Raw genomic sequence first — 16455 nt, 5'->3', positions numbered from 1 at the left:
GAGGTACTACATGGGTTTAGGCTGGTTGGACATGGACATGGCTCAAATGAAAAACAGCACAAAAAGAGCCTGACTGTTCTGTAAGTGCATCAAATATTGTTACAACAGGGTGATAATTTACATGAAGTGAGTGGAAAATTAAACTAGTACCTTCAAAATAATCTAAAGCAGCTTATCAGAAATTAAAATCAATAATGACCTTAGTCATGCAAAGGACGGCCAGTACTGAGGCAGAATTCTACAATCCTCCCAATAAATAAAGAGTTAAATATGAGAGAGGCAGTAAATGTTGTCCTCATGCTAACAAAAGGCTTATGCTACATAATGAAGGCTGGGATCCACATAACTGTGGTTTATTGATAACTTTCTGTTATTGATCAGCATCAAGTTGTTTGCCGGCGTCGCTGTAATTGTAACTCCCAGGCTTTGCCACTGTTTTGTCAATGTGAAAATGTGATGTTTAGAACACAATGGCTAAATGATAAACTGCTTGTTTTGTGCACGCCCAGAGGGAGGTATGAAAAACTACTCTGTTAACAGTCCCTGAATTTGTAGTCAAAACTGAATCCTTAACATGGTGCCTTCAGATTCTGCATCCAAACAGAACTACAAACAGCTCATGGGCCATTAAAGAGTGAGCTGTAGAACAGCCACTCCCTGGCACCCTGGCATCTTTTGATTTATTACTGGGCTAAGTTCTTCATCGTATGGAGTAGCCGACATGCTGATGTATCCCTGGAGACACATTGCAATAAAATGAACTGCCATTGTTTTCTTGCAGAACTGTACAAATTGCCTCATCAAAGCCACAACATGGGTCCTCCACCTCTAGCCATTAATCAGTGGGAGAGACGTAGATGCCAGAAAATGCCTTTGCATTTTCCTGAGATGAGCATCAGGCTGACAAGTGTTGTTGTTTCCATGTTTCACTACCTGCAAGTCAAATACAAAAGCTCTGAGTTCAGTGCCTCTTATGAGACACGGCATTGTTCGAAATGACATTCTACAATGGAAATCTTGCCATCACCTTCACCCTAAATATGGGCAGATCCATAAATGAATGACATCACTTTGGGAATAATTTAGAGGCACTGCGGGCTGAATTCTAATGACCATGTTAACCTTTCCTAACAAAGTTCCCTTGACATTCACTTTTCAAAGAGGAATAAGAAGAATTGAGTCATTTGTAATTTCCACTTACTCGTAGCTGTTCTTTTAATAATTTCCACTCTTGTCTTCACAGTTTTTTATTTCTAATTAGGACAAGAGTTGTAAGGAGGTTCAATTTTATTAAATTTCCAAATATGGATTTAATACCATTAAGATGTGCAGTGTGACGCCCTATTTTTTGCAAGTTACTGGTTTAAGAGCATTTCAAGCAAAAACTGTATTAGGTATTCACTGGGCCTATTCAGCTGTTCTTCATAGATTTTTCTCAAATGTCTGTGCACAGCTGTGGCAGACCTGTGGCATGCAAGCCTCACCTGGCAGACTTTGCGATGCTACCCTTGCGAGATGGGCTTTATGGTCAAATACACCCCCTAGTAACAACCTAAACCCCCTAGTGGATGGTGTCCTTCACATCCTCCAGTTTATTTATTAATTTAGTTATTTGTGGAATTTTAATTGTATTTAACCTCCTAAGACCCCAACTCTTTCATGGCATGCATTTTTAATTTCTCTTTGCTATTTGGGCTGATTGGGACTCGTTGGATGTAAAAACAAAGAATTACCTGATTTTTATTTTTTACCTGATTTTTGTTTTTGACAAAAATGAGATCCACATATAAGGACTTTCTTTTTAGATTTTGATAGAACAGTGGCAGTAAAATGTCCTCTTAAGTGGATATCAGGCCCTTGTAGAGCAAAATTAGTATTTTGGTCTCGACAACCCAAAATCTAGGAGGTTAAATAAACAGATCTGTAGAAAGAATTTTTCTTCTACTCGAGCAGCTTTAGTGTTGAAACAGTTTCAAAGAGTTATTATCTATTAGAAAATGTGTATTTTTGACAACACTGGACAATCTGTACATGCTACAGAAATTTACATTAGTTCAATTCAAGTTTGTATTTCCACTGCAACGGAGAAGCTTTATTCCAAGCATACTCTGTATGAAAAGCCTGTGACACAACAGGATTTGAACTCAACTGCTCTTATAAAACAGAGAAAAACAAACAAGCTATTCCTCTGAGCCCGAGCCAGCATGGCCACTTAACCTGAACCCGCAACATTCAGACAGGCAACAAATGAAGCTTTCTGTATGACTGGGTTTTCACAAACTCCCATGTTTCTGCATAAACTCACCTCGATCAGACTAAAATCTCATGCTGACTTCATGAACACGTGACGTGTCTCAGCAGGTGGATCCATGCTAACTGTTTTTCTTATTAGGAGCAATAAAATATCATACATAAGTGCTTGTCAGAGAAAACCCAATGGTTTAACCTTTAAACGCTGATACTATTGCACATTCAGCTCAACAAATTTCAAAGGATCTCTACCAATATAATGCAGCAATTGTTTCACTCTTATTGCAACCATGTACTGAAATGCTTCCTATGTTTGTTGTGATGCCAGTTTGTGACGCTACTAACTACTGTTCACTGTTAAACCAGATAACCAGTCAGATCAACCATAATGTAACATTAGGCCTTGATTGCTTTACAGTTTGATGTAACAAAGACACTACACAGTTGTGCCTGTTATTTCCATTAAATTATGGAGTAGTGTTTAGATGATAACTAAAAATTGATTAACGGAAAATTTAGTAGTATTTGGGATTTTTTAATGTCAACAAAAACTATTATCTGGCATTTTGTAGACCATTAATTAAGTAGAAAACCAAGCAGAGAACCTACAGACCAGTGATTCCCAAAGTGTGGGCCAATGCCCCCTGGTGGCCAGCAAAGGTTGTGCAGGTGGGCTGCAGTAATAACAGAAATTCAGTTTGAAATTACTCACAAATATGTACAGTTGCATATTTATATATTTAAATAAATGTGGGTAATTTATGATGTTAGTCATTACACTAAATTTACTGCTCTTTTATTGATACTTGTCTCCCTGTAGCAGTGAGTCAAACATATGACTGGGTAGCATTAGCAATTTATAGCCAACACCCTTTGTTTGATTTTTTTGAATACTGTGGGTTAGCATAACGTAAACAGCGAGGAAAGTGATAGGAAGACAGCATCAGCAGACTGTTCAGGTTTCTTTTATATGTCCTTTATTTTCTGGTGTTGCCATTCAACAATTCTTTCACTCAAACATAAGAACCCACCTGCTTTATACAGAATTCCACCCACAGCTGAACCTCATTAATCCCTACCACTGAGAAAACAGGTTAGACCAAATAAAACAGTCTAGACAAAGAAACAGAAATAAAATTATTCTTCCACTTAACAAACTCATTTACCCAACTAAACGGTTTGAAAAGTTAATCTCTTCACTAGGGCTGGGTTATATCATACCGTTCACGGTAATACCGGTGTAATTTTGGGCAGCGATAGGAAAATCAAATATCGCGATAGAATATAGTTAAAACGCGCATGCGCAGTGCTTATGTTTACATACGCACATGGTGGCGACGCAGAATGAGAAGAGCGAAAGTGGATCGTTGAATGAAACGGATGAACCAGAACTGGTTTGTAAAAATGCTGCAACTTCAGTGGTGTGAAACTGGTTTAGCTTTCGTCCGTCAGATACACAACAAAGCACTATTTTTGGTAGAGCATGCTAGCGGGCCGTCGTTATTACCGTGTTGTTTGGAAAATGCGGCACACTTAAAATCAATCCTTAGATTTTTCTGAAAATCGACAGAGCCCCTTATAATCCCGTGTGCCTTATGTATGAATTCTGGTTGTGTTTACTGACCTCGAAATGATTTTATGTCGTACACGGCACTCGAAAATCTGTCAAATGTTTTAGTACAACTTTGCTAAGCTACGAACCCGCATCGCTTGATGGATTGTCGGAGCATTACGGCTATTATAGGCAGGCGCCTCGCGGAGTGATACGTACTGCGCTTCAACATAATATTACCGTATTGTGTGTTTATAACCTCTTTTTAAGTTTTGTGGATATTAAACATGGTTATGCTGAGGATATGTCGGCCAATTTCCACTGGAAATGCCTTTTGGTTAAACTGTCAGCGAGGAATTTGCACTGTTACATTTTTTTATAACTTTAATGCACATAAAAAAAACAGCTGCTTGTTTAAGTGAAAATACATTGATGGGGTTTTTTGCACTAATAAAGTTGTGGAGTTGTAAAGCATTTTTGTCTAGTGTCAATTATATCGTCAGTTTAAGTCGCAAATTTTCAAATGTATATCGTGATAAATATTTTTGGTCATATCGCCCTGCTCTACTCTTCACACAATCCAACTCATGAGGTTATATTAAATGGAAATAAACAATTTTACACAAACGAAACACCCCTTCATTTGGTGACACCCAACTGACTCGATCAGTGACATCATACCCTATATAAACAGGAAGTACTGGGGCGTACTCCCACATACCTGTTTCACATATAGGACTTGCACAAAGGAACACACAATGGTAAGTATAACCAAACTACATAAACAAATGAAAGATTCAAATCAACTAATGATTAAGTGACATTTGGCTTTAAGAACATTTGCACAGATGTAGTGAATGTAACCAGTGCTACCTATGTAGAGCCAAGGTTACATTTGCAGTGTGTACATTAAAGCATTATGATTGACTATAAGATAACACAAGACAAATTAACAATCTATGTAAGTGACAAATGGTAAATTAATTCAATCCACTTTGTCACAAATACAAATTTCACGTCAATATATGACTTTCCGTTGTACTTTTATTACAGTGAAGATTTAAGATTGGGTGGCCCTGCTGCTGCGGAGCCTGGGGCGGTCTGCTAGCCTCCACCCCGGAGGGAAGGGTAACATCTCTTGGGTCTGGGTGCCGTTTCCCCCTCTGGGGGCGAGGATACCTGGACCTGGGGTATAGAGTATGTTTGGGGAGTGTGATTGTGTGTACATGTCCATTTACGTTTATTCCTACGTTGGGTGAGTGCTGAGTGTTTGTATATGTGTGCATGAGGGTGGGAATGCATGTCTGTGTCTGTGTGTGCCTGTTTGTCTGTGTCTATATGTCAGGTCGAGTCTTAGACTCCACCTCTCTGGGAACTCCCAGGCCCTCCAAGTGTGGAGGCCTATCTCCCCTCACCACACTCCCTGCCGGTGACTGATGCCCTCAGGGGTCGGTGCATTGTTGGTTCTTGGTGTCCGGGGCTGGGCGCTCAGGTCATGTGCCAGCTCACTCCCGGTGGCTACTTGGCGGGGCCTGGCGCCTGCTGCTCAGTCAGGCCTCTTCCGGGACGCGGAGGGCCCTCGGGCCTCTGGCCTCTGTGCCTGCGGCTCGGTTCACTCTGGCACAGCTGGCTGCCGGCGGAGCCGGCGGGCACGCCGGTGCAGCCCCCTCTAGTTTCTGCCCGGTGGCTACTGGGTGACCCCTCGTCTGGGTATCCTCAGCCCTTCCCATGAAGGTGGCACGGATGCCCCTCCGGTGGTCCTCCTTGGGCTCTTGCACTCTGGGACCTCTGGATGTCTGGGGCCTGGATCTCCTCCATGCCTGCTTCATGCCCTGAGGGACAGGGCTATGGCTCTCTACATCCTCTTGCAGACCATTACATGGGGAAACCATTTGAATACAAGCGCGCCGATCCACACAGGTGTGCACACAGGTGTTCACTGTTCGTAGACTTAAATCACACCTTTCTTGGCTGCTACTTCAAAGCACATTGTCCGCTGTCTGTCCTGCGTGCTGCACAACAACATTCAATATTTAGTATTTACTGCTGTTTACACTTAGGTAGATTAATGCGATGGTGTTGTGTATAGTATGTTGCTTTGTTTTGTTTTGTTTTTTTTGCTTGTTTTCTATTCTTTTTCTCTCAACAGGTGATCCCGGAGATATTTTTTTCCCCCCCTTTCTCACTGTCCCTCTCCCCTTCTGTTTTTCTTTTCCTTCCTCTTTCTTTCTCCCTTTCCTATCCCTCACTCATGTCTGTCCCGTCTGTAACAACTGAAAATAAAATAAAATAAATAATAAAAACAAAGGTCGATCAAATGGACCAATACGGCAATGCCATGATGATCCATTTGGAAAAATAAATCCATTGGGTATCCTTGTTGGTCTTCAGACAACAATTCTGACGGCTAAAGAACCAAATGGGACAGGCAAAAGAAAAAAAAAAAAAAAAGATTGGGTGGCCCATGTGAGATTTTCTGGTTTTTAAGTGGTCAGTAGCCTGCTTGGTTTGGCAATGGATACTAATATGTACATATGTAAAATATCTAAATCCTCAAGTGCTGTTTTGATGAATTTAAAGAGAGCGCAACTGAGTCAAAATGTATTTTCAACCTGAGTTCCTCCAAACAAAACCCACCAAGAGTCTTTCTGTGAACCTTAGGCTTTAATTCCTGACTGCCAATCCAGCAGCAATCCCCCTCAGACAGCTTTTCACATAAAAAGAGCAATTCCCCCCTCGATTCACTAAATATAACTGTGATGTCACACAGCATGTATCGGAAGATTCACGTCCAGGCTCGACTGCCATTCATTTCTCATAATTACTGTGTCACACTTGTTGCCCACAAGCGCAGCTCGTCATCCACCAGGGCTGTTGTCGGCTCACCTCTATCAGCCAAAAGACCTGGGAAATCAGCCAGGCACTGAGAGAATAATGGCTTCTGCACGCCAGTGTCTCACACCTGACTAAACAGAGGAAAACGCAAATGGGTAGGGCATTGCTCTTGTGTGATTACAACAGATGGTGACCTACTGCCTCCCAAAACTTGTACGGAGATGGTGGGTAGGCACTGCATCACAAACATGGTACAAAAGGCTGTGAGGAGTTCATAAGATGTTTGTTTATTTTGCTTTTACTGCCATGAGTCACCTGTTTGCCTATGAAATGTTTTCTTTCAGCCTTATTTGTGAACTCAGGTGTTTGTTTGTTTTTTCTTTTTTTATCAGTTTGATCAAAATGTCAACGTCCTCCAAAAATGTCACTTCAAAGATTACCTCAAATAACATCCCTCAAAGAAAGCAATTCCCACACCAAGGAGTTAGAAACCAACGTAACAATGCCGTTCAATGGAAACCAATATGGTGGCAAACATTAGATGCAGCCGCACTAAGCTGTGGCTTTTCTGCTGCTTCTGAAAGTTACAGTGTAGAGTATTACACAGGCACACACTGGAGATTATGCTGCTAATCTTTTCTGACAACCACACTGTCATTGATTATTAAGAGCCCAATCTATAATCCAAAAGCATAAAGAGAGAACGGCTCAGCAGAGAAAAGCTTGTGTAAGCATTCATTCATTATTGGGAGCCGTGATAAGCACAGCAAGCACAGCTCATAGCAAACTTGTGATGTATACATTAGGGCTGTTAGCTCAATCAGATTTTATCTTTGATTTCAGTTTTTTGCCTTTAATAAAGACAAATACAGAACAGTAAAATAATTACTGAGCTGAATTCATTGTCACAATGATGCTCTTATTTTGTCTTGTTACAACTCTAGTTTCTCCTTTTTCTGCCCCTCTAGTCTAAACTCACTCCTATTAAATTAGCTCAAGCCAACAAGACAGAAAAACAACCTCTGTTCCAAAACCAGTTCCACCCAGAGGAAGTAAAAGTTATATAAATGAAAGTTTCTGTATTGAACCTGCAGAAACCCTGCACTTTGTCTCTCATGCCGATTTCCCAAGGCATGCCCACATCTGCATCTACACAACTCACACGGTGAAGTCTTGAGCTGGTGGCTGCCTGTGCGATTCGGGCTTCATGGATAAAAACACCACTAGTCAAAGCCTAATAAGGGATTTACAGTCCCATGTTGCTCTGACTCAGATAGAGGGATTCTGGGAATTCAAATAATACTGAGGCACTTGCATGCAGCCGTCCAAAAAAGTCAACATCAATAACTCAACAGCTATGATGCTATGCACAGATGGTATGCTGACTGGCTGAAAAGTCCAATTTAAAGCGAAGGAAAATACACCCGAGTTCCTCATGAACTGAATCATAGGAAACAAAGGCAGCCCACATTACCACCTATTCCACAATTTTTGACATGTCTCTAGTAAAGTACACAGCTACAAAGCTGTGGTCAAGTCTTTCCAATCAGCAATCATTCTGAAATGCTTCAAGGCGACTGTTTTGCAGCAGTATTGTTAACTGTTATCAGTGTCTACTTTAATTTCTAAAACTACCTTTAATTTTACTGGATATAGTAACTACTTGTATAGAGTCACCTGTCAAATTTGATAAAATATAAGTGCCTAAACAATCTGCTGACTTTGCCTCAAAAGATTTGAAAAGCTTTTTACACCTAAAAGTTGTCGTTGCACATTCCCCGATGTTTCAATTCTGAATTCATTGAGTACAAGGTCGCGTGGCACTAAGTGAGCTACCATGCTGTGAGCTTGAGTTTTCACACGAAATCCCAGTATACAACAGCACCATTTTCCATTTTCCTTATATATACATATATATATATATATATATATGTATATATATATATATATATATATATGTTATACATCACATAAATATTTAACACTAGAACCACAAGAGTCATTTTAACCCTATCCTGCAACAACCACAGATAATTTCAATCTAGTTTTTCTAATTACCGTATAAGTCATATTTAACAAAATATGTATTATTAGAATTATTATATATTATTACATTAAAATTCACTGATAACTGAAGGGTACAATAAACAATGCCTAGATAATACACATCTAGATAATTTAATTATTGTAAAAGAAGAATATGGCGGAAGAGTTAAAAATGAATTTTGGCTAATATGTGGTATTACTTACGTTTGACCAACTCATTGACTACATTTTAAAGTTGATGTCACAGCTACAAGATAATAAGAAACACATCGGATGGGCCTTAAACCCGATTCAGCTGCTCGGCTCAACAATTCACTGTTTGTTGCTCGACTTAGTACTCCACACTCTTGACTCTCTGTGGGCAGATAGAGCTAATATCAGTTGTACTGACACCAACACTGGTATTGGTATTAAATTGATACTAGCACGATAGGACACTTTGTTTCTATTCTCTAAGTTCAGTATGTAGCCCACTGAATTGCGTTAAATTATTTATTTTGGGGAAATGAAAAATATAACTCAACATGCTCTATGAAAAATCTAAAACCAAATGTAACCAAAAAACATTGATCCAAAGTCAGATTAGTCCAAAGTGAGACAGGTGCAATTCCATTCCAGGTTTATCAACTAATTATTGTGTAAAGTAATAATCACAGTGATTTTGTGGTCATTAAAGCATGCGAAGAATTTCCAAACTGATTGATGATTAATCTCATAAGTCATGACACACTTCTCTCCCCTTCATACTGTGAGCTGCATTTAAGTTAAAAGTGTCAGTATTGGCAAAACTGGCCCTGTATTTAAATAGTATTGGATGAAGACCAAAGTTTGCAGTATCACACATCACAAAACATGTTTCATTCTCCATGTTTTCTATCACACACTATTTTCCTTTTATTCAACACACCCCAAAATCCACTATGTGATGAATAAACTCATTTAGGAAAAGTCATTAAATATTAGATGATGGTGCTTTAATTTAACAGAGTAATGTAATTTTTAGGCTGTTCTAGAGTTACAGTTCTACAAATGCATATCAGAGAGTTCCTTATTGTTGGCAGAATCGGGCAGCTGTCATACAAATATAAAAATACAGCAAAATAAACAGCAAAAGTGTAGTTGGTTGAAAAAAAGTTAATTTCCACTATGTGCCCTGACATTTTAAAACATGACTTGGTGCTTTTGAAGAAGGTTCCTGATCTGTATCGATTGGAATGAAAAAAATACAGCAGATCAAAGGTGAGCAAAATAACATAAAGCTCAATTCTGTATTATGAGACTGCAAGATAAAACTCTCTTTGCACTCGCCCAAATGCAAACAGCCAAGATGTCCTCATTAATAATAAACTAGAGGGCAACCAAATGATACCCAAGAGGGGTTATACAGAAAATGACAGTTTCACAACATTACAGCTGTAAATTAAAGCAAAACTGTGCCCATACATGAAAAAGAGGGAGCATGAACCAGCAGCTAATTCCTCTCCTCCCTCTGTGAAAAGTCCCCTGGTCAAAAACAGACGAGCACAATGAGGTCCTGTCTTTACTAGCTTTAACAGATATTCAATTCCGCTACAATCACAGAGGTGAAAAAAAAACCTCTTGTAGGACGGATTCTCCTTGTTAGGTAGACATGCTTTCACTGGTAGCAGATGAAGGAGACGGGCATGCCTGTCGCAATTAATATCACGCTGGTTTTCAGCAGCCTATTTTATTATGACACGGGCCCATCATTTGCTGGAACACAAGGCAACTCTGGGTGCCAAAGTCTGAAAGCCTGGCATCCTTCGTTGCTCTCCAGACACCTGTAACGCCGGCATCCCTGTATGATGCAATCCGTCTTTTCTTCATTTTACTCCATTAATCTCCCAGCATAGTAATTCAGTTTTCATTTGTTCCTCCTGTTGTGGGCTGCTGAATGCAAAGCCAGCAGCGCAGACTCATGCCAGATGACTGCTCAAAGCTCCAGATTTTTTTCCCCCCTCACAAACAGGATGAGGTCGGGGGACAGATTAGACTAACCGCAATTACAAGGGAAACGGTGAAGGGGAGGATTCTCTTCGTTAGCTGTAGACCTCATCTACAGTAACCCTGACTGGTATCACACAACCTGGTCCGGCCCTTGTGGGCTTCTGTGTTTTACTCAATTAGTAGAGATCCTTTGTTGCACCTGTGCCTCCCATTCAGCAGCCCGATTATGCCCTTTTTCTTACTGATGATGGCAAGCATCCAACAGCATAGCAAAGACAAGCCTTTTATCACCGTCTCTCCTTTTAGCTCTCACTGTGTCTCTCTGCCTCTCAGATGTTTCCTCTGCTCACACTTATCAAAAATAGATATTTGAATGATTCTTGCAGCACCTGAGAACGATCTCAGCCTGCCACTTTCTGAGAATCAATCGTCAGGTTGAAAAACTGTGAAAAAGATAAGAACATGACTTCAGAAGGCATCAACCTGTGTATGTGCTACTGCTAATCTTTTTCGGGGGCATTTTGATACTCCTAAAAATAATCCCTGCTGACCCTTGTAACCACATTGCAAAAAACCCAGAAAAGCTTTTTCTCTCTACAGATCATCCATCAGTGACTGCCAGAAGTTGCCAAAAGAGCTCGTCTGTGCTGTGATTCACACATTATAACGACACTACAGTGGCCTCTCACATTTAGTTGGCCTTGAGGAACTGGCTCTTTATCACGAAAACACAAGCCCCCGTGAAATTGAGCAAAACACAAACTACAGATAACACAAGTGGAGTGCAAAAATTCACTCCACGCCACATAGCAGAAAAGCCTGAAGGGATTTATGGACAACGGAGATGACTTGCAGTGACACTATAGGATGTTTAAGCTCTTTTGTGCTCCCCATGAAAAGAAAATACTCACCCACAGTTTGTTTTATGCTGACTTGGTGTTTGTGCAGTCTTTTGTTGGAGAACTGATATCAGGAGCAAGAATAATAAAGTAAAAGAAAAGCTGGGTAAGCCGAGGCAGCATCACAGAAGACACTTTAGTGGAAATGTAACTTTTTTTATCCACATTGCATAAAAAATACTTCCTCATTGCTTAATGTTGCTAGACATCATTTAAGCGACACTCATTTCATCTTATTTAGTGACCCTACCCTAGATTTTTAAGAATTGCTAAGTCTTTCTTCTTAAAACGGACCTTCTTTTCATACCATAGGGTGCAGCTCACAGTTCAACACGTGTAATTTTTAAAGTCAGAGTGAAGAATGTACCATAAGTGTCTCTACATTACACCTGTGGGCTTTAACAATGAACAACAAAACGGCACAGTAAAAATAGTAGTAAACAGCTCCATAAAACCGCAGGTGCTAGTATAACTGCTGAGCCAGAGAGTGGCTCAGATAAAATAACCCATACACAATGAACTTAGATAAAGCAAGTATGAAAGTATATAAAGGCCAACACTACAAGATAAAATTAAACTGATCACTCTAATAAAATGACTTCCTAAAAAACTTTGCTATTGCAGTGAGATATTAACACAGAACTTTTTTCTGGTTTGCAAGCAGAGGTTGATGTACAAAAATCCAAACTTTATTAATGTGGAATGCTTAAGTCTATTTAGAAAACCTCACAGTAGACTAGAGCTGCAGGGGGGCAAACGTGACGTGGGATAACAGGCAGGCTACAGACACCCTGACAACACACTAGCTACAGAGGCTTTTAATTAGACACGGGGGGTGATCAGAAAACTTCAAATGCAATACTGATACCCAGAAACACCATAAATACTCAACACCAGTTTCAATACGATGAGGGAAAAGCATGAACAAATTACAAAGGCATCTTTGGTGTTGTGCTGACTCATAAAAATGTGTTCTGCTACAGGCCTGTTTATTTCCTATGCTTCTGTTGACAACATATTTTTATTGTCGATTAAATTGAGTTTTTAATGTAGATTGGTGCTGTTTCTGTCTAGGTGCTGGTAGACTTTACTTCTCAGCTTCAATCAGGAACTTACAACAAGAGCAATAAAACACTTCACACACAAATATCCTGTTAAAATAACAACGCCTGTTATAACATTAGAGGCTTGCAGGACTGATGATGTTTGCTGTCTAGCTTCAACATTATTGTTTTATTATTAGCCATATAGCTACTACATGCTACCTTAAAAATAACTCAACAGATGGCTAATTGTTAATGTGTGCAGCAGCCATGTTAACATTTATGGTAACTGTTTAATACTTCAGTGATGTTGAAATGCGAGCTTTACTGACCTCACAAATTCTCTTAAAGACCAGGATGTCAGCCTCTATGGAGTTTGTTGAACTACTATTTATTTTTTCAGTTGCTAGTGATAGGAGGGGCTGTGAGTGTCTGTCTGTGTGTCTAGGGGAGGAGGGAAAGACTTTACTATTAGTATTAATATTAACTGCAAATTAATATTAAACCCAATAGTAATTTTTAGGATCAATTACAATCTGAGATTTTTTTAACAACCCTACTCAGTATATACACTGTCACTTTTGTCAAAGACAAAGGAACAAAGAGTGTAAAACTAAGGAAAAAGCACAAGAAAAAAAATGACATGCATACACAGGGCAATCTAACACAGAGACAAAGACTTGGCAACATGACAAAATATAACACTGGGGACCCAATGGAGTACAGCCAGCCTACTAATGCAGAAGAAGGACTAGCAGCTGGAAGTGTACCACCTAAAAATAAACACGTCTCAAGTACGCATGTTACTGGAGACTAATTTGGCGACTAGTCTAATTTTTTACCTTGTCTAAAAGTAAAAAAACACTCAGATATTAAGTTAAATTTAAGAATTGCCTACAGTTCAAAATGTAAAGGCACTTGAAACCATCATTCTTCAATAACGGATCATGGTGCTTAACTGTGCGGCACCTCATATAATGAATTATGAACATCGCATGCTATACTTCAAACAGACAATATACAAGAACATTTATATTATATGAAAACATGTTACTAAAAAAGATGTTCTCGTATAAATAAGGGAGAGCCCATCCACCCTTTAGAGGAAAATAATTTCTGCTTCTGTACGAAATGCAGTTTTTAAATGGTGATTTTATTTATTCAGGGACAAGAGCTATTCAAACCTAGCTGTCCATAGATGGCCGTATGTGAAAAAAGAATTGCCTCCGCTTTTGAAATTGAATTAATCACCAGTGATTACACACATCATCGTCAAGGCAAAAACCACTGTTAACCAAAAAGAACATTAAGACTTTTCTTATTTTTTCCAAAACACATCTTCACAATTTCCAAGACTTAAAACATTCTGTGAAGTAACGAGACAAAAGTTTAACTTTTTGGCAGATTTGGATCCCATTACATGTAGTAAAAAACTAACATAACCTTTAATAAAAAGAACATAACAGTCAAACATGGTGCTGGTAGTGTGACCATCTGGGACCACTTTGCCGAGGAGGAGAATGCCCAACCATTAGCTCATACCCTGAAGCTCAAGCACACTTGGGTTATGCATGACAATGATCCAAAACACACAAGAAAGTCTACCTCCAGAATGACTAAGACACATAAAATGAAGCTTGTGGAGTGGCTTAGTCAAAGTTTGCTTGTCAGCTATTGCAAATTCTTGACTGTAGCTCTAGATGGTGGCACAATTAGGTTTAGGGGGTAAATACTTTTTCTCAGCACTATTTCACAACTTAGCATTGTCAACGTTGGCATCTCTAACTCCACTTCCTTACAGTTTGTTAGTGCTATTGTCCCCAAGCCATTCATCACACCAGATCTCAATATTATCTTGTAAAACATTCCTTTGACTCTTGCTGATATCTTTCTGTCACAAATCACCCAACACTAGTCTCCACCCACTCCACCCTGTCTGCATTCTTTTCATCACCGCTCTTGTGCACTGTGCGTTGCTTCAGATAGCCCCAGGTATTTAAACTCTGCCTCCACTATCTCGCCTCCATGCCTCTTCATGTTTTTATCTGTCTCTTTCTCACACACACGCATTCTGTATTGTTTCTAGATACCTTCGTCCATCTTCTCTCCTGAGGATATCTCCACTTCTCTTCCAGCTGCTACTTACTTTCACTACAGATCACAATGTTGTCTGCAAACCCTCACCTTGAGGGTGAGGATTGTATCGAGGCACAGGTGTGGTGAAGTGTATAGAAGCAGTATTTAAGATCCCAGTATGCACAGTGGCCTCCATCATGTATAAATGGAAGGCATCTAGAACTGGCCATGCAACCAACCTGTGTGTCGGGGTAGGGAGTTGACCAAAAAACCCAATGGTCACTGTGACAGATATCTACCATTGCTCTGTGAAGAGAGGACAACCGTCGAAAAGAACAACCATTTCTGCAGCACTCCACCAACCAGGTCTGTATGGTAAAAGGCACATGACTGCCCGCCTGGAGTTTACCAAATCACACCTGAAGGACTCTCAGACCACGAGAAACTACAATGTGTGGTCTGATGAAACAAAGATTGAACACTCTAGTCTGAATGCCAGGCATCTATCACTCCAGAGTGACCTGAACCCCGAACTGGGGCAAAGGTTCCCTTCCAACAGGACCACAATTATTAGCACAACAAAGACAACTAAGGAGTGGCTTTGGGACCACTCTGTGAATTGTAGCCTAGTCAGAGCCGAGACTTGAACATCACTAAACATCTCTGGAGAGATCTGACTGAGATTGAGAATAGACTGTAATGTTTATTACAATAACCACAAAGGTTTTCTGCCGTTTCTGGAGGAGGTGCTTGCCACCTTTGGAATAAAACCCTCAAATATTTGATGTGTTTAGCTGACTCTGAAGCACTTGGAAATAAATATTTCATTAACTGCTGTTTTCTGTGAGTTAATGTTGTCAGGTTTGTTCTATAAACTGTCAAACAAAGCTAGTCACTACAGTGGCATGAGGTTAATTAATGAAATTAATGAAACAATAGTATTGTATGAAACAATGTCAGTAACAATGCTTAGGAAAACTACCAGTAACAAACTTATAATTTCACATGTATTTAGCTGTGTTTAGCTTACCGAACATGTAAGGAAAATCAGTAAAGAAATGAACCACAGCAACATTAGCTTCACACTCACCACTAAAATAACAGCTCTATTTTGCTGACTTGATGCAACTGAATAAGTAAGAAAAGAAGCCAATCTGTGTTGTTGGCCATGTGCACACTCAGGCCTCTAGAGGCCATGGGTTAGTCCCGTAACTCTTGGATATTAAACTTTGCAAAGCGCAAAGTTTTTGTTTCTTGAGATTTGTGGAGTATAAGTCAAATAATGAATTTTGTCTGTATTTAAAAATAAAATCATCACTCAGGAAGAAGTAACCTCACTTTTCTTTCACAGTACTGAGCCTCCATTCAGGTGCTTAATCGCTGAGCAATTTGGAGGAAGACAAATGTGTTCATAGCTCTTGGTACAGAGTTCTTGTGGGATAGAAAGACCTGAAATCCATTAGCATGGATTACAGCAGAATAACAAGTTGTTATCAAGTCAGTTGACTTCATCTTCTGTTAATCCTGTGTCTCTTGTGCCTCTGAACTCTGCCCCTTTCTTCTTCTTTTGCAAAACAGAAACAACCAATACACATCAAATAAAACGCGGCAAATCTGGAAACCTCTAGTTTAGCGCAGTACCTCCTAATGATGTAAAAATTGCTATAACTTAACAACAAGTTAGGCTCACCAACAGGTTAATGCTTCTGAGTGACAGCAGTATTTGCTGTTCGCAAATACTGCCTGGCCTGTTCTATTTTAGAGTCCTGGCTGTTCTCATCAGCAT

At 39.7% G+C, this 16455-nt stretch overlaps 1 protein-coding gene across 1 annotated transcript in view; it reads right to left on the bottom strand.

Moving 5' to 3' along the window:
• The window catches only part of LOC102793307 (beta-1,3-galactosyltransferase 1-like), a 166037-nt gene that overhangs the window by 125964 nt on the left and 23618 nt on the right, over positions 1 to 16455 (bottom strand). The window lies entirely within an intron of this gene.

The sequence above is a fragment of the Neolamprologus brichardi genome, chromosome 23 (genome assembly GCF_056152115.1).
Source record: "Neolamprologus brichardi isolate AB-2024 chromosome 23, ASM5615211v1, whole genome shotgun sequence".
Classification (NCBI taxonomy): Eukaryota; Metazoa; Chordata; class Actinopteri; order Cichliformes; family Cichlidae; genus Neolamprologus; species Neolamprologus brichardi.
This window is presented reverse-complemented; position numbering and strand designations above follow the sequence as displayed.